Genomic DNA, 19922 nt, shown 5'->3' with positions numbered 1-19922 from the left:
ATGACAGGGTAAGCATTGCTCAGGCTGACATTTCTGCAGTCCTCTGGCTGAATATGACAGTCCTTAACTTGGAAGAGGGGAGCGTCTGAATAAAAATTAATGACAAATGTAAACAGTGGAAACAGATTACTTGAGGACAGAGAAACAATAAATGGAAAATGCAGGAAGGAAATTTAAACATTTCCTGGTAACTTGTGAGAATCTGAGAGAATAATATCACTTTTTAGCCTATATTTACAGATATGTGTAAGGGTGAAGCCATTTATCTTTGAAACCTTCTACTTTGTATGAAGCTGATATCTATACTGGCTTTGGATGATTTAAGAAGCATTCAATCTGGACTATCCATATTATGTGTCTCAACGGTATAGTAATAATACATACTAAAGAAACACTTGGAACAATTCTAATGGTGTTTTGGTTCTCATTTTACAGGTTTTATTTAATATAACAAACTCTTTTTAGCAGGTACTATGCAGGAATTGTTGGCTCTTAAATGTACACAAAGGATCACACGTCACTGTATACCTGTTCACCTAGATGATGATTAACTGTGAAAAGAGCTGGAATACAATGGATACCTATAGAGTGCTCCAGCTGTCATAGTTTCATGTGTGTTAACGTCTACAGACTATGTGTCTGTGGATGGGGAGAAATGTGATCAAGGTAAAGAATACTGACAAAGTAAAACTAATGTCAGTTTGAAGTGACCCTTTGTGTTTCAGTGCCAACTACTAAAAACCACAATGCCCACTGCTTTTAAACACAGAAATCATACTCAAGTATATTTGGGGTCATTACTATCCATATTACATAATTCTGGGGAACTCAACAGTTCAAGTTCAAAATCTTACTCCAGTTGTACCTAAACAATAAGCACTCTATGGAAACATCATGCTTAGTGGATAAACCAACACTGGCCAAAACACTCTAAAGGAGACCTGAGTGAAACTATCACAAGATTAGTAGAACTAGGACAAGGTGAATTTGTCTTTAATGAAGAGAGATGTATTGAGGCAAAAGACTTATTGGCCTTCTACTGGATGTATGCAAGGGATACAACTTCAGGAAGAAAAGAAAGGATGCCAAGTGGCTTATTTTAAGTAGCACAGTTTCAGAAAACCAGGTAAGACAACCTGAATGATAATCAGACATCATACCAACACTAGCATGCACGCTCAAGAAGTAGTGCTGTTTACTAAGCTCCTCCAGATGGAAAGTAGTAAAAAACAATGTACTGGCATCTTGCCAGTGAAAGTTTAAGAAATGAACTTGTGGGAAACTAATGGACCCCTAATTTATAGGAATTCATAAATGGGGAATATAATCTGCATAAATGTTCTCTAACAGCTAAGGTCCCACAAATAAAGGAAAACAAGAAGTGAAATTATTGGTTTAGATTGGAAACCTATTAAAATTGACTTGGATTTTTTTTGTGAGGAGAGGTTAAGCATTACTTAAATATAAGACTTACTGGTAACCTCTGTCAGCACTTCCTTGTAATCTGAAAAAGGATATATGACTACAACTACTAAAGACTGGGAATCCAAAATTAATGGAGATTTGGTCATTCATTAAATCTCAATGAATGATAAGGTTGTCATATGGGTAAATATCATGCTTGTTGGACACTTGAGACTAACTCATAAAATAATTGCTACATTGTATAATGTTGGTTTAATTTGTAACATTATTTTTAATAAAACCTCTGATAACAGTAATATTGATCAAATGTCCTAGAATATTAAAATAAGTACCCCCAAAGTTGTCATTAGCCAGAACTTCATCATGTGGCCCTTTACTAAAAGGCATGTTGGAAAAGATATATTTTTAGTGATTACTTTTAACAAAACTGGGATGCTGTTAGTAAGAGTGGAATAAAAGTTACGAGGCAGGCACCACAGTGTCTGCCACCAGTCACAGCAGACTGTCAACAGAGTTCTGAATGGTAAAAATGGAAGTTAGAATCAATGGAATAGAGTAAAAAACCTGAGAAAGGAAGATGTTTGCTTTCCAGTAGGATGAAATACCTGATGGAAAATTCTCAGAATCTAAAAATTTGCATAAAAAAGAAACACCATCTGTTTGAAAATAGCATGCAGATGCAGAGTGCATGGAAACGAGAGGGCATAAGACCCAAAGAGAGAAGATTAATTTGTTAAGCACAATGTACATTCAAATTGTTTCCTTGGAAGCTATTTCTGTAGTATTTAACTTGCATGCTTTTTCTCTCCCACGACTGATTGATATAGCACACAATAATACTAGAATAAAGGGAGGTCTACAATTGCCAGTACCTAGAATATTATCTGGAACAAGAGATGTAGGAAAACATAATACCAGAAAAAGGCAATTCTGGACAAGATTTTATTATTTCATATAACTTAAAATATATATTAAATTAGCAGACATACTTGTACTTTTACTCTATTTACTTTACTGAAACTAAATGTAAATTCATTTATATTTTCACAATTAAGCATATTAGTCTATATTAACTTTTTAAACAGATAACAAAACATTACTATACTTAATAATACTCCATAAAATAATGACAACAATGCCTTTTATATGTATACTGTCAAATGTACTTTTCATCATATGTATTCACTTTTTAACTATACAGAATCTCTTTGGTAGTTTTATTTTGAGAAACTCTTAAGCACTAATTAAGGTTCTAGGCTTTCCTTAGTTACTGGTTTTGTTTTCTTACTGGTTTTGGTAGAGAGAATATGCTTGTTTATTTGGAACATATGTCTTTATTCATGGAGAAGGCAAGCCACATGTCAAAAAGGCTTTCTGGATCATTAGAGGGTTAATGATAGCATCAAACCTCAAACTGGTAGTATTTTTGTTCATGTGCTGTCTTGTCTGCAGATCAGATTTATCATTTCCTTTTCATTTTAGTTATAACTGCTTCTGATTTGGCTAATTTTTTCCCCATATTCAGCCTTGTGTTTAGGCTGACTTTCACATTGCAGTTTATTGTCATTTTAAAAGTATATGAAAGATGACTGAAAAATGTATAGCCAGGACACAAAATTTAAATGTTCCAGAATAAGCATTTTTAAGACTGAGTTCTCTTTATTCAGGGACTGATGTGAATACTGCAGAGACAGACATTTCAAAAGTGCTCCTTTCTCATCATTTGTTAAGGTTGAAGTTGCAACCTTTTAAGCTTGTTCATTTCTCTTGTTTGTCTTGCACTGACTCTTCCTTTAGAGGAGGAATATATTTGTATTTCAGAAATTTTGACCAACCTTGTATTTTAACTCATTTGTGATTAGTCTGAAATGTTTTCTACATTCCAGTTTGCTTTCTTTGATCACCAATTCTACAAATTTTTGCTCCCAGGTTAGTACTGAGCAGATTGATACATCTTCTACAGCAAATTCCTTACTCATTTGTGGTTCTTGAGGAAAAGGAGATTGGTGCAAATATGCAAAACTAGTCTTTCTACTGTGTCTTTACTCTTTCAAGTTTTGTTTTTCCTGGTTCTTAGTATGATGGTGATTTTCCTTTGTATCCTGGACATTTTGGCTATTATATTCAGAGACTCTGGCTCCTATTTAAATGTTTTATTTTGGCAGTAATTATGTTTAGGTTTACTACACAAAGTACCCTAATTTTGTGTGCTGTGATCCCAATAACAATTCAATTTTTTGAGTCTTTGCAGTGATACACTTGGCCTACTAAGTATACCTGGTGTTACTAGGGCTTCTGCTGGTGCTATTTGAGGAAGCCTAAGGAAGTTACCTCAGGATGGTCATCTGGTGGCTCTAGCTGGAGAAAGGGAGTCCTGCTTCCCAGGCTGAGTGTTTACTTTGGTACAAGAGCCCTTCCTAGCTAGAGGTCTATTATGGGAAGAGCGGGAGAAATGAGTCTACACTGTCTTAAAGTCCAAAAAGTTCTAAAGTAAGAGTTAATTTAATCCTGAAGAAATTAAAATTATTTAAATAGCTATTTGAAATATTCCACCAAGTGAATATCTGCCATGTATAATATAACATTAATAGGTAGTAACAGACATAAGGCATTGTGCATGCTCGTGTGTTCATTTTAAATTAGCTCAAAAAATAAAATCAATTAAAAACAAAAAAAAGGAAGCCTCTTATCCTCCAGGGATCTGACAATGTAAGACATACATAGCAAGGATATTAATGCAAAGTCTTTACAGTGAAGAAACCATACTGAGGTCACTTATCTGAAGTAGGAGAATAAATATTATATTAAAATATTCATATCCAAGACTTATTATACTTATAGGGCTTACTAAAAATTCAGGGATAGGACCTGCATTGGATTATTTTTTTCTTCCAGTTTTATTGAGATATAATTGACATAGAGCAGTATGTAAGTTTAAGGTGTACAGCATAACTATTTGACTTACTTATATCATGAAACGATTATCACAGTAAGTTTAATGAGCATCCATCATCACATATACACAATTAAAGAAATTGAAATTTTTTTTTCCCTTGTGATGAGAACTCAGGATTTACTCTCTTAACCACGTTCATATATAACATACAGCAGTATTAATTACATTTATCGTGTTGTACATTACATCCCTAGTACTCATTCATCTTGTAACTGGAAGTTTGTACCTTTTGGTCACCGACCATCCAATTCCCCCTCCCTCCACTCCCCACCCCCAGCTGTGGTAACTACAAATTTGATCTCTTTTCCAATAAGTTTATTTGTTTCCTTATAAGTATAATTGACCTATAACAGTATGTGAGTGCCTGTTACACAATATAGCAATTAGATATTTCTATGTATTTCAAAAAGATAACCAAGATAAATCTAGTTATAATGTCACCAAAGATATTACATAGTCACTGATTATATTCCCCACACTATACATTTCATACCTGTGACTGGTTTATTTTGCAACTGATGTTTGTACATCTTAATCTCCCTTACTTCTTTCTTTCCTCCCCTAAGCCCTCCACCAGTTTGTTCTCTGTATCTATAACTCTGTTTCTGTTTTGTTATGTTTGTTCATCTGTTTTGTTTTTTGGATTCCATATATAAGTGAAAACATACATTATCTATCTTTCTTATTTGTATCTGTATTTTCTTATTGTCTGACTTAATTCACTTGGCATATTATTCAGCCATGAAAAAGAATGAAATCTTTCCATCTGTAACAACACAGATGGACCTTGGATTATTTTTTAAAGTTGCTAAGTAATTACTGCACAATTCTGGTTGAGAACTAGTACAGCAGACGATGATTTTAGTCTCATCTTTCAACCCATACAACAAATTCCCTTCATCACTTAGGGCTTTGAGTGAAAAATGAAAAGTAAGAGAGTCATTGTATTTGTTTCCTGAGACTTGTAACAAATAACCTCAAACTTAGTGGCTTAAAACAACACAAGTTTATTCTCTTACAGTTCTGTAGGTCAGAAGTCCACAATCAGCTTCTCTGAGCTGAAATCAAGGTGTTGGCAGGGTTGTACTTCCTCTGGAGGTTCTAGAGGAGAGTTGCCTATTGCAGCTTCTGGTGGCTGCCAGCATTCTTTGACTTGTGCTGCATCACTCAAATCTCTGCCTCTGTGGTCACACCCACATCTTCTGTGTGTATAATCTCCCTTTGCCTCTCTCTATTAGGACACTTGTGGTGGCATTTAGGGACCATCTAGAAAATTCAGGATAATCTCCTCATCTCAAAATCCTTAACTTAAACACATCTGCAAAATTCCTTTTCCTCATAATATTCACAAGTTCCAAAGATCTGGGCATGGACATATCTTTTGGGGTCATTATCAGCCTAATACAATCACTTTTTGAAAACTACATTTAACTTTTCAACTGCAGATTTAAGAACGGGAACTAAGAAACTGAAACTGTGTGATAGGCAGAAAAATGGGCCCCAAAGATATTGCTATCCTAATCCTCAGGGCCTGTGAATATAATATGCTATGTGGCAAAGAGGAATTAAGGTTGCAGATAAAAGGATGCTAATCAACTGACCTTAAGATAAGGAGGTTATCCTGGATTATTCAAGTGGGCCCAATCTAATCACAGTGTTGCTGATACTTACATGTTTTGATATGCAGCAAGGTGCAGAGCAGTGTTTCTTTCCTTCACAAAGATTTGGCTCTGCACCATGTTCTAGCAGGATGCCTGTACATTTTTCCTCCTGGCACTGAACTGCCCGTCAATGTAATATATAAAACTCTATAGAAAATTCCAGAAATAAAGAGTAACTATTCCAAATTTTTCATCAACTAATGATATTTAAATGGGATAAATCAATTTTACACTGGAGCATAGATGAGATAAGAGCTGTGCTATCATCACTGTTGCCAAGGTCCAGCTGGCATTTCTCTCCACTAGGATATCACTACAGCTGGATGGAGAGTGGTCCTACCAAAGGCAGGGGACTTTGAGGGCTTTCCAGTACATTAGCTCACATTTATAAGACAGAATTTTTCAATTAATTGTAAACAGTTAACACTGTCTTATTCCGAAGCCATCAAAGCAATATATGTCTAAACAAACTTTAAGGTAACAATTATCTTCATCTGAATAAATTTAAATATCTGTTAGCACTAACTGATCACTGTTACAGGTTAAGTTTTGCCCCTCCAAATTCAAATGTTGAAGTCTTTATCCCTAGTACCTTAGAATGTGACCTAATTTGTAATGATGGTCATTGCAGATATAATTAAAGTGAGGTGTACTGTAGTAAGGTGGGCCTTAATCTGACTGTCGTCCTTATAAAAAGGGGGAATTTGGACAAATATAAACACACAAAGGGAGAACACAATGTGAACACAAAGGCAGAGATCTGTGTGATGAAACATAATCCAAGAAACACCAAAGGCTGACAACAAACCACCAGAAGCTAGGAGAGATTCTTCTTCAGAGTCCTCAGAAGGAGCCTATGCTGCCTGCTCCTTGATCTCAAATTTTAGCTTCTAGAACTGAGACAATAAATCTCTTTTGTTTAAGTTTGTGGTGCCTTGCTACGTTACTCTAGCAAACTAATGAGTTCACCGTAATGACAGAACAGCTTGTGTGATAAAAAGTAAGCTGGGTTTAAATTCTCATTTAACTATCACTGAGAAGCTATTCATTACCCTTTCAGCACTTCAGTTTCCTTATTAGTAAAATAGAGATGATGATAATAACTGCTTCATTGGACCTAGGTATTAGGACTAGGCAAGAATCTCTGAAAAGTGTTTTAAGTAGCTTCTTGTTCAATTAAGTGCTCAATAAATGTTAGCTAATAATAGTAACATCAGCACTTAAGAACTATTACTGACATCTAGCAAACATGTTGATTTGATTAATTAAAATGAAGATAATTATACCTACTTTAGATAACTGTTCTTAGGATTAGAGATATACTGTGTTAATTTTAATATTTTAAGATAATTTTTTTTTTACATTTTAGCATCTCTAGTGTTGACATGTGACTTACAATTGACAGTTTCGTACAGTTATAACTATCAGCATTTTAAAATTTCATATTTGTATTTGACGTAATAGAACATCTTACAATCTATAATGCCTTATAGATTAATTAAATATATTTCTATACATAGAAATTATTACGATTCCAAGTACAAAGTTGGTCTTCAATAAACTGTAGCTATTCTGAGTATAATGGTGTTCACTGAAGAGCAGGGAACAAAAGACTGACAGAAGTGCTCAAGAAAAATTGTGAGGAGACAAATTGATGACAGTCATTCCACACAACTTTTTCAATTAATTTTGAGTTAAGTGTAAGCTGAAGCAGGTGATAGCTGAAAAGGGAAATGGAATTAAGAATATTTTTAAGTATAGGATAAATGACAGTATATATTCAGTAAAAGGAACATATGATGATGAGAGGGTTGGAGGGAATAATTAATTGAGCAATATCCATAAGAAGGCAAGAGGTGAAGATCTGTTTCCCTGGAGGAAGGGCTGACCTATATGGAAGCTGGAGTGCAAATTCTCTTCTAGTTGCTTTTTGTTTTCCCAGTGAAATAGAAAGCAAGTTAACAGCTAAGCAGGAGACAAGGATGAACTGTTGTATGTTTGATGATACAGAAGGTATGTCAGAGTGATCCACAAGACTGCAAATGTGAATGGATCACAGCACTATGAGAATAAGGTAACATTATAGTCCACTAGAGTAACTTTTTAATTCTATTTCATTAATATTTGCGCTTCTTGTCTCAATTAGACCCTGCTTAATTAATGAAATTCTAGCAAATATTTTATTATTCAGATGGAAAATCCATCAGTTTTTTTTTCCTTTTTCTAAAATATTTTATCATTACAACCATGTTATTCCTGATGGTCAATGTATACATTTCATTAAAATAAAAATCTCTTGGTATCCTCATTGAATTTAAGTCAGCTAAAGGTTAATGTGGGATGAGATCACATTTTGAGAATGAGGGATTCCACTGGGGATCACAGTGAAGCATTCAGTTTTTTCTTTTTAATGATCTTTAGGAAAGCTTTTCTACCTCAAATACTCCTATATATTTCTAAGTTATTTCTAGATAGGTCATATTTTATTTCTACTGAGTAGAGAACAGTGACTGTAAATAATCACTTCCTACCCCTGACTTTATGGAACACAAATGATGATTTTCCATCAGAAATGACACTGACTCAGTCTGAGAAAGCATAAAAAGAAGTATGTTTGAGTACTTTGTGACTCAACATGTTTGTGTACATGTGAGAGTCAGGGTAGGTGCACGTTGTGTATGATTTGAATGTTATTAAAAGCTTCTTCTGACAATAAAGTTGAGATATTACACAAGGTTTTTCTCTTATTGCCTGTATTTTCCTCTAATAATGTTACAATATTAAGTTGTGCAAATTGAAAAAAATGCAGCTGTTTGTACTTAATTTTATTTCTATTCTAACCGAATTCTAATTTCAGCTAGGCTGTGTTAAAGATGTGTCTAAACTGTTCTATAACAGAGTTGCAGTTAATTGCTTTTCTTGATGGAGTTTTAGTATTATTGTTGAATGATTAGTTTTTGGTTTTTGACTCATTTCAAACTGGCTAACAGAAAGCTACTCCTCTGTGGGCATGGTAACAAAGGGCTGTCCTGTCTCTGGTGCAGAAGCGCCTCAGAAAGAAGGAACGCCAGCCCTCGTAGGGGATGCAGACAACATACAGCTCCCCAAGGAAGCTGAGCAGAAGAGACAGGAGCCAGAAACTGTCCCCACCTCTTCCCGGCCATGCACAGTCGGCCTCCTGCCCCGCTATCCCTATTACTTGTTCTTTTTGACTCTTTCCTTGACGGCTATGGATCCCCATCAAAAGACTGTTCTGCATGTTCGCCACGTTCCCCACATGGGACCCCTGTGTGCTTTCTGAGCTGCCTTCGCATGACGCAGGCGCTCATTACTCTCACGCTGACACCCTGCGGCCTCTCCTCGGACCCGAGGACGAGTGGGATGGTCACTCACCTTTCCTTCCACAGGAGGACAAAACCTTTTTCATCGGTCTGGGGAACGGTCTGAGGATGGTCTGGTTGAGTCCAGAAGCTCCCCACCAGGGGGTGCCCTGCTAGCAGCAGCACCCGCCTCATCTCTACGGGAACGCGGGGTCTCAGGACCCGGCCTCATCGCGCATGAATCTCCTCAGCATCACAGCTTCCAAAGCAGAGATACTTGTAGCTGAAGAACGCAGCTAACCTCTACTGCGCATGCGTGCTGTGTGCCGCGCACGCGCACTGTAGCTCATTGGCTGTGGTAGCCGAGAAGCCGACGCTAGCCCTCCGCCTCCTTTTACCTCATGCGTGTTTTCTGGAGTATTCCTGTGGCGGCTGTGTGTTTCTCCAGTTCCCAGGTCAGTTAGCTGACGTAGGGGAAAGACTGGGGCCCGTGAAAAAGCTGCCTTTTTGCAAGACAGGGCCTGCACTCAAGTCGAGACCCAAGGACTATGAAGGCCTCTTTCCACAGAAAATTCCAGGTACTCTATACGTTCATTGTTCACAATACACGTCTTATCCCACTTAGTGGCCTAAGCCGCAGTCCCGGAGCTTACTCTCCTCCTACGTCCTCTTGGCCCCTTCAACCTGTGTTTCTGGAAATTAGCGGAGGCTAGGATTCGGGGTCATGTAGCAATCCCTGCCCCTGCCTTGGGTTTCAGAAAGTGTGGCGACAGATGCCCGCACATTGAAAGCCATGAGGAGGAAGGGGAGTACATTGTACAGCTGAAAAGAAAAAAAGGCATTCCCACATTGTCTTTTCTCCCCTACTTACGGTAATGTTCATCTGTGAACTTGTTTTTACTTGTGGAAGGGTTGCTTAGTCCTGTCTCTACCTTGTCCTCTCCGTGTCTTCCCCTCCTCTCCTTTGACATGTAGTGATTTTTTTTTCCTTTACTGAGTTTCACAAATTCTATATAAAAAATTGCAGAGGTTCTGGATGAGGCTGGGAGTAACGTTCTTCTTATAAAATTGCTTTTAAGCAACAAATCACTTTGCTACTGTTGATCTTTCGTTTTGGGCTTTGTAAGGAAGGGCTGATGTATTTTAGTACCTGTTCTTAAGGTGCAGCTCTTATCCGTAAGCATGATCATTCTAAGCGCTCTAATGAAAGCTTCAGTTCTTTACTCCTCCATCTTGGTATGATTTGAATATGAGCCTGTAGCCCCTAAGCAGTGTTCTAAATTGTATTTCAGCTAAAATAGCATGTGTGAGGTTGCTGCTCATAATTTGTATTGAGTAAAATAATTTGGTTTAGAGATGAATTTGAGCTAGAATAAGCTTATAGCAGTGGTCAAATTTTGGATACATTAGGAAGTAGTAAAGTAAGAATTTGATAATTTATTGGATGTGAATGGCCTCTGAGAAAGAATTAAAGGACCGAAGTGTTTTGCACTGAGTTGAAGAATGGATTAACCTGTTCTGAGATCAGGAAGACAATGTAGGGAGCAGATTTGTGTTAAAATGTCAGAGGTCTATTTGGACATGTTGAATGTAAGGTGCATATAGAAAACCAAATGCCAATATCAAATAGGCAGTTAGATACCTGAACCAGTTTGGAATTTAGAAGAGGAGAGTAATCTGAAACTATCAATTTGGAAATCAGATATATAGGTATTTACATTTCATAACACTGAATGGAATTACTCAGAAATGAATGTAGATTAAGAAACATACTAGGATATAAATTCTAGGTATTTTTAGTTAGCACTGGCAGATTCCTTTTACTTTGGATGTATACTGTGATAGGATTAAAAATGACTTCATTTTTTGTTAAATGAAGCTGATAGTGGAGTGATCCTGGAACACTGCCATATTGAAAATGATGTGAAACTGAGAAACTTGACTGAGAAGTGTGGCCACTGCAGAGTGGACAATTTATGTGTCTTGGAACCCAAGTGAAGAAAAGTGTTCTAAGTAGCATTCAATGATCACTTGTTTGAAATATTGCTGTATTAATATGATTGAAAAATCACTTTCATACAGTGGAGATCCTGGTTGAGCAAAGTAAGAATGATGTCAATCAAATGCAAAAAGGTGAGGGAATTTGCATTGAGAATGGAGAAAAATAAATTGGAAGCAGTTATAAGCAACAATTCAAATAAATTTTACTAGAAAGCAAATGAAAGAAATAAGGTGGTAGTTACTGGAGGGAGTAAGATCATAATGCTGTTTTTCTGAGAAAACATCAGCGTGCATTTATGCTAATTTTCATTATCCAATAGAAAAATTAAATTGATGATCCATAAGATACTTGAGAAGTAGTGGGGATTGCTGGATCCATGATGTGAATTCGCTAGAGAGGATGGGCTTTAGTACACAAAGGAGAGGCTGGTCCTTTGCTGATACTTGGAAATTTCACCCACAGTAATAGGAAAGAAAGCACAGTATTTTTGGCAAGGTGCAGATAAGTGGTTAGGTGTCCTAAGAGCCCATGAAATTTCATTATGTCTTTTTTTCCTCAAAAAATCAGAAGGCAGGAACACCAGGCTGAAAGTGAGTTTGAGAAGGTCTGAGAAGAAAGAAAATATAAAATGGTATGGGGAGAATGAGAGCAGGATGGATGGAGGGAAAAGCTTATAATTGCCCTTCAATATTAAAGGTCCACTTGAAGTGGACTGTCATGAACTGAAAGTGATATGAACATGGCTGTGTCTTTTCCTTCAGTCACATTCAGTGTTTCAGATGAGTAGATATTTAGGTTTTTTTGTGTGTGTTTGTGGTCCCAGAAATTTATTTATTTAGTTAGCTAGTTACTGAAGTATAGTCAGTTTACAATGTTCTATCAGTTTCTGGTGTACAGCATAGTAGTTCAATCATACATATCATACATACATTCATTTTCATATTCTTTTTCATTAAAGGTTACTGCAAGATACTGAATATAGATCCCTGTGCTATACAGTATAAACTTGTTGTTTATCTATTTTATATATAGTAGTTAGTATCTGCAAATCTCAGACTCCCAATTCTGTGGTTTAGCCAGCAAGTAAGAAAAGGAGAGAAGGGCTAAAATATTGAACGTTTATATATAGGGATGATATTAGGAATTAACCATAGAATTTAAACAAGTAGTAGGGAAGTGATGGTATAGTGATATAAGGGTAAAGTTCTGTGAAAGAAATTGTAAGATTTATGAAAGACAGGTGAGGGTTGTTTGGAGAGATTTTTGGTGTTCAGTGAGTAGAAAATGTGAGCTGGACATGTGGGAGATGGTGTTTAAGAGAGATGGTGTTTAAAATGCATATTGATGTGGATGTCAGGAAGGCCAGATTCTAATCATTCTCTGTGACGAACTAAATGTGTGACCTTGATGAGCCACTTATCCTTTCAGATTTTGATTTTTCATCCTTTGGTGGTGTCAGTGCCCTCTAGCTGCTGACCACCAGTAACACAAGTACACAGGAACAACTGTAGTTGAACAAGTTGGGTTTATTATACACTGCAGCATGAGAGAATGCAAACCATGGGGACGTCTGAGGCATCTCAGTAAGAGGGTACTAGAAAAGACTTGTAAGAGTCTTTATGCCCCTTTAACATGTTAAAATGTGCCCAAGAATTTTGTTTGTTTGTTTACATGTTTATTTTATATTGAGGGAACAGATTCATAACATTATATGTTTCATGTATACATTATATTTCTACTTCTCTATGGCCTACACTGTGCTCACTATCAAAAATTTAGTTTCCATCTCTCACCATAAAGTTAATCTCCTTTAGCCGTTTCACCCTCCCTGTCCCCATACCTCCCAGTCTGATACAACTACTCTGTTCTCTGTATCTATGTATTTGTTTTTGTTTGGTTTGGTTTCTTCATTTATTCTGTTTTTTGTTTGTTAATTTTTTATATTCTACATATTAGTGAAATCATATGGTATTTATCTTTCTCCACCTGACTTATTTCACTTAGCATAATACTCTCAGTGTCCATCCGTGTTGTTGCAAATGGCAAATTTTATCTTCTTTTATGGCTGAGTAGTATTCCATTATATATATATTCCTATATATATATATATATATATATATATATATATATATATATCCTACAGTCTTCTTCTTTATCCATTCATCTGTTGATGTGTACTTACATTGTTTCCATGTCGAGGCTATTGTAAATAATGCCATGATGAACATAGCAGTTCTGTATCTTTTTGGATTAGTATTTTCATATTCTTTGGATAAATATGCAGAAATGGGATAGCTGGGTCATATGGTAGTTCTGGTATTCATTTTTGTGAGGAATCTCCAGACTGTCTTCTGTGGTAGCTGCAGCTGTTTAAATTCCCACCAACAGCGTATGGGGGTTCTCTTTTCCCCATATCCTTGTCGACACTTTTTGTCTTTTTTTGTAACAGCCATTCTGGCAGGTATGAAATAATATCCTTTTGTGGTTTTAATTTGCATTTCCCTAATAATTAGTGATGTTGAACATATTTTCATGTGTCTGTTGGACATCTGTGTATCTTCTCTGGAAAAATGTCTATTCAGTTCCTCTGCCCATTTCTTAATCGGGTTATTTGCGTTTTTGTTGTTAAGTTGTATAAGTTCTTTATATATTTTGTATATTAACTCCTTATCAGATATATTATTTGCAAATATGTTCTTCCAGGGATATTTGTAGAAGTGAATGAGTGTTGACATGGAGAGGCTAACGCCTTTGAAAGCTTTTTATTACTTACATTTCCTGAGAGAAGGGGGCAAGCCATGCTGTGCAGTCCCTCATAGGAAAATACCATGTTGGTCAGGAGGCAGAAAAGAGTGAGAGAAAAGCCTGTGCCAGGGGCTTTATTACTTTAGTAGCAGGAAATTGTTAGGTGAAGATGTCCCCTATTGGGCAGAACTGAAGCACAAATGCTGGATTTGTGGTTGAAAGGTTTGTATCATGATTTTCATGCACCTGTGAAAGCTGGATTGCAGGAGAGATGTAAACAGTGTTGACTGTTAGTTTGGCTGTGAGATTAATGGATGGCAAGTGGATAAATACAGAATCTAAGGAAACACAGTTAGAAGGTTTAGTTTTTCATATTTCCTTAGTGATGTATTCTTTCTGAATTAAAACTTTAACACATGAATTATAGGAATCTGAGAAAGAATCTTAACCTTTGAAAATTTGTATTCCCAGCTAAAAATTGAGATAATTATGCATACCTGTGGACTTTTGTGAAAATAAATGAGACAAATTTAAAATAAATCTTTTAGAATAGAATCTAATAAACAGATATTGATTAACAAAATGTGAGCTCATTTTCTTTCCTCTTTATGTGGAAGAAATAAAAGTATAAGTCAGCTTTAGCTGTTCTCATTCACTTAGGCTTGTACTTTTAGTTCTGTACAGATATTATTGCAAAACGCAGCATACTCTTTTGATTCACCAAGTAAGTATAGCATGATGTTTCTAGGTTTACTGAAATTTTGTGTCATTGTATCAATTGTTTAGCAGATATTCACTTCCTTCTTCTCCTACCCCATTGGTTTTGTTTGTTTGTTTTTACTTCCATACCCCATTGGCATGGCTTGACCGGATTACTTGCCTTACCCTAATGGGGCATGAGAGTGTGTCAGTTCTAAGCAGAAGCCACTTGTCCCCATGAACTCTTGCCACTTGCCATGAAAAGAACACACTCAGGTAGCATCTCTTCTTCAGCCTGTATCCCAGAATGAGACATACCTATTACATACGTGAACACAAGCCTAACTGACTCTAGGAACCCAGCCACAACCCACATCTATAGATTCAAGAGCAAGAAATAAATATTTTCTTCTTTAAACTACTGAAATTTATGGATTTTTAATTGAATAATAATGATTTGCAAATAATGGAGAAAGTGGGGAGAGGGATGCACCATATAGCATATGATTCACCCAGTTTCTGGAGATACAGTTCTTTTCTTCATTCTCAGTTCCAGATCCCTCCTCTTCCCTAATTGTCCCACAGCAGCTCAGTCCTGCACCTTTCCACTAGTGTCTTTTATCAGGCAGAGTTATTTTCCTCTGGCTAGTTAAACTTAAGTGTTAGTTCCACAGTGTACATCTAACTTATAGTGTGCCGCCACAAGATTGCCCTCTTCATCTACATTGCCTGACACTCCATGCCTGGCTACTCCCATATGGATACCCTTTTTACTACATTCAGAATTCAACAATCAGTTTAGAATCACCCACCAGTCTGCATGTGAAAGACCTTGTTACCACGTTTGGGTGACATCAGGCCACCCATCCAAATAGATTCATTTCTCACCTGACATGAACTCTGATATCTCAACTGGGGATCCTTCCCTTCCATATGGTCTTTCTTGTCATCCTGCTGAGGTTATGAGCCCTGCCCTCTCTCCTTCCATCCAACAGCAGGCCACCCCTCCATGTAAATGTCCTTCACACTCTACTGTGACATTCAGCTCTCCATACCCTATTCAGGCTCTGATTTTCTAGGCTTCTCATTCTCCCTTCCATATGTTACCCTCCACCCCCTGCTCAGGCTCTAAAACTCATACCTGGCGGCTCTCTATCTGGGCACCCTATTCAGCCATCTAAAGTATTCCAGAATTTATGCTGTGTCACACACCTTAACCTCATGGAGGCCCTTCTCCTTCAACTTACTTATGCTCTGACACTCCATACTAAGCTACCTCCCCACCTGAAAGCCTCACATACCTGCTTGGGCTCTGGCATCCTATGTCAGGCCATATGTGAGGTGCTCATTACTAAGCTCAGTTTCTGCTACCACATGTCGGACTGAACAGCTTATGAGTAACCCTTCCTTCCACTTGTGCTCTGAGTCCAAGCTGGGACACCCCACATCTCCATGGATGCCCTCTTCACCCTTTTGTGGTTTTGTCACTCTGTATCAGGCATCCCTTATTGTGGAGACATGCTCCTTAGCCTGGTCAGACTTTGGCTTCCCACATCAGGCCATACTCCTGCATGGAGATCTTCTTACCCTGCTGGAGCTCTGACATTCTTCACTGGGCAATCCTCCCATGTGGATCTGTGTCAGGTCACCTCTATGCATAGGCATAGCCTTTACCCTATTTGAGCTCTAACAAAGCATGGCTGGCTGTCACTCTTCTATGGACTCCATCTTTGTTCTTCTTTAGCACTGACTGCTCATGCATTAAACTGTAGACACTCTTCTGACACAGCTAGGGCTTTTTACACAAGTGGATGTAATAGAGGCTTCTTACTCTCCCTTTAAAGATCTTTAATTCTCCCTCTTCTTTTTTTTAAATGTAGTTTGCCTCCTTAAAAGGCAATCATTATGAGGTTTTAAAAAAATCATTATTCTAATGATTAAGTAATATATACATTATGCATTAAACAAAAATTCAGACACTTAGGAGAAACATCTGTAATTCTACCACCCAAGGATATATACTTTTAAAAATTATTTGAACCTCCTTCCAGTGAGTGGTAATTATTATTTTGTTTAGAAAAGTAACATATATAGAAGGATACAAAGTGCTAAGTTAAAAGCCTTCCTCTTCTATGGAGTAGAATAGAAAACTCAGAAATAGACTCACACAAATACAGTCAACTGATCTTTGACAAAGGAGTAAAAGCAATGCAGTGGAGCACGGATAGTCTTTGTGAGCCTAAAACTGCTCCAATAAAATAGTCTATTAAAAAAATATTCTTCCCTCTTCCTAATTCCTTTTTCTAAGACAGGTCAATTTTTTGAGTATTTTTCCAGTCATGTACCATGCCCGTCTTTTTACTTTGTATGAACACAAGTAGGATCATACATATGAAGATATTTTATTATTTTAATTGTTATTTGTCATATTGAATACATTTATCATGATATAAAAGGATCATTTTCAATTTTGGAAATATTAGCATTATTTTAAATAATACAAGTAACATGGAAACATGCAGTTTAAAAACAATATATAAAAATATTATCATCCATAAATAACCAATATTAATGTTTGTTGAAAATTACATATTTTTAGGCATATATGAAGATATCATAATGGTTGGGTATCTGAATAGCAAGATGGGTAAATAAATAGAAATAACTCTTTTAGAATGAAATTACACTAGAAATGGTATTTTGAAACAAAAAAATATTTTAATTTAGCTGGAGAAAATAAATTAAAGGGAAATTACAGAGATTGCTAGAGTTCAGATGATTTTCTTTTTGCCACAACAGTTATTAGTCCACAAAATATTCTGCTAAATTAAAAGATCATGAATATTTTTATTAACATTCATGTTATGTTTTACCCATCTCCCCACATCATGAGTTTTGTCATGAACATTATTTTTATGTTTAAAAATAATTTCTAACATGAAAATTCATTTTGTAACCTAATTTTTATTGATCTAAATTTGTTGATTTTCATGGTCAGGTAGTTTTTTCCAGGAAGGGCTTGATTGCCTTTGTCTTTTAAGTTTGAACAGTAATTTGAATGGTTGTAACATTCTTATCTCATTCTTTATATCCTTTCGGAATGTTGATTTTATTCTGTTGCAGTCTAGCATTGAATTTAACTGAGAAGTCTGAAGCCAACCTGATCACCATCTTTATTCTGGATAACTTGCTTTTTCTCTCCAGTTACCTGAAAGATTCTCCTTTTGTTTGAGGTTTAATAACTTAATCAAGAAATGGCTTGATGATGCTTTTTGTTAATATTTCTGGATAGAATAAGGGTCATTTCAGTCTGAAAATTCAGTTCTTTAAATTTCATGAAGTTGTCCTATATTATGATTTTTGAGATTTGCAAAATTTTGTTTATTGGATTTTCTTCTTTAGGGACACGGTTGTCTCTAGTAATCACATTTATCTGACATACATTTCTCATCTTCTCTGTGATTTTTTTTTACTTTTTTTCGCTTTTTCTCTGCATTCACAGTGCTTATCCTCAGTTATTCTTCTGTGCCATTAATTTGAATTTTAGTAGCATCTACTTACTGACATTTCTAATTTGTTCTCAGTCTTATAATAGTATTGTTTTGGATCACCATTGCTTTCCTTACCTCAGCCACCTCCATTTTGATCCTCTCCTAATATTTATAGTCCTTTGTTTGAAAAATTGGCTTATAGAATTCTTGATCTTATTAACTTAACATGCACTTCAGAAGAATGTCCTTCTGTTTCAGGGGTTATTTTCTTCCAAATTGCATGCTAGTCTATCTCTAACATGTTAAATCTCCTTTGTTTCTTTATAACATCCTTTTTTAAACAAATTAGCAGGAAGACTATAGTGTGATTTTACAGGTGCCATATAATTTATTTTCATTTTGTTCATGCCCTTGGACATCTCTAATTAACCCTTCTCTTTCATCTTCTCTATTAATAGAGTGTGAATAAAATTTCCTTGCTACATCTCTCTCCTGCCTTTAATTTTTACCTTTATTATATCCTAAGAATAAAGTCTAGAAGGTTTTTGTAATATAAATATTTGTATAATAGCAAAATTAAAATATTTTTGCTTTTAAGAAATTTCAATTTTGTGTAATTTCTAATTATCTTCAGGTTTTTATATCATATTTTACACAGAAGTATATATATAATGTTTTATAAAAATAATGAAATTATTGCCATTTCTTTAAACTATTTTGATTACAGCTTTGCTTAAAAATACTTAAATTATAGATGGCCCTTGACTTAACAATGGTTCCACTTAAAACTTTTCGACTTTATGATGGTGTGAAAGCATCCACACTCAGTAGAAACTATGCTTCAAATTTTGAATTTTGATCATTTTCCAGGCTAATGATATACCATATGATACTCTCTTGCCATGCTGGGCAGTGGTAGCAAACTGCCACTTCCAGTCAGCCACACCATTACAATGGTAAACAACTGATATACTTAAAACCATTCTGTTATTTACTTTCAGTACAGTATTCAATAGATTACATGAAATATTCAACACTTTATCATAAAATAGGCCTTGTGTTAGCTGATTTTGCCCAACTGTAGGCTAATGTAAGTTTTCTGAGCATATTTAAGGAAGGCTCAGTTAAGCTATGATGTTTGGTAGGTTAGGTGTATTAATGCATTATTTCTTACAATATTTTCAACTTATAGTAGGTTTACCATATTGGAATTTAATCCTGTTTCAAGTTGAGGAAGAGCTGAATATTTAAAACTGCAACTTTTTTCATATCTTGAAATTTATCTTAAAGAAATATTTTAGTTACATGCACTATCTCAAGTGAACACCTACTAAAATATTTCCAGCAAATATTCTGTTAGAACGATTCAGAAATATCTCCTATCTATCTGTACAGAAATATTAAAACTACTAAAATTAAAATTTTTTAATTGAGTGTGATTGATGGTACGTGATTAACATGGGTTATTTCAGACTTTGTAACAGGTGAGAAAATACATAGAACACTTAACCATGTTAATCAAGGTTTGTTGATAATCATGCTACAGTCTCAGACCTGATGAAATCAGCAATTTGGGTGAATAGAGTCTTACTATATTAAACCAATGAACAGTGGGTAAATTTT

The 19922-nt window shown here is 35.8% G+C and overlaps 1 long non-coding RNA gene across 1 annotated transcript; it reads right to left on the bottom strand.

Annotated features, from left to right (window-relative positions):
• Positions 1 to 838: 838 nt before the first annotated feature.
• On the bottom strand, positions 839 to 19394 carry LOC116664867. Its single transcript, XR_004321363.1, has 3 exons — positions 19321 to 19394; positions 10211 to 10215; positions 839 to 849 (listed from the first exon to the last, which is right to left on the bottom strand). It is a non-coding gene; the product is annotated as an uncharacterized LOC116664867 (long non-coding RNA).
• Between the last annotated feature and the right edge of the window lie 528 nt (positions 19395 to 19922).

The sequence above is a fragment of the Camelus ferus genome, chromosome 7 (genome assembly GCF_009834535.1).
Source record: "Camelus ferus isolate YT-003-E chromosome 7, BCGSAC_Cfer_1.0, whole genome shotgun sequence".
NCBI lineage: Eukaryota > Metazoa > Chordata > Mammalia > Artiodactyla > Camelidae > Camelus > Camelus ferus.
This window is presented reverse-complemented; position numbering and strand designations above follow the sequence as displayed.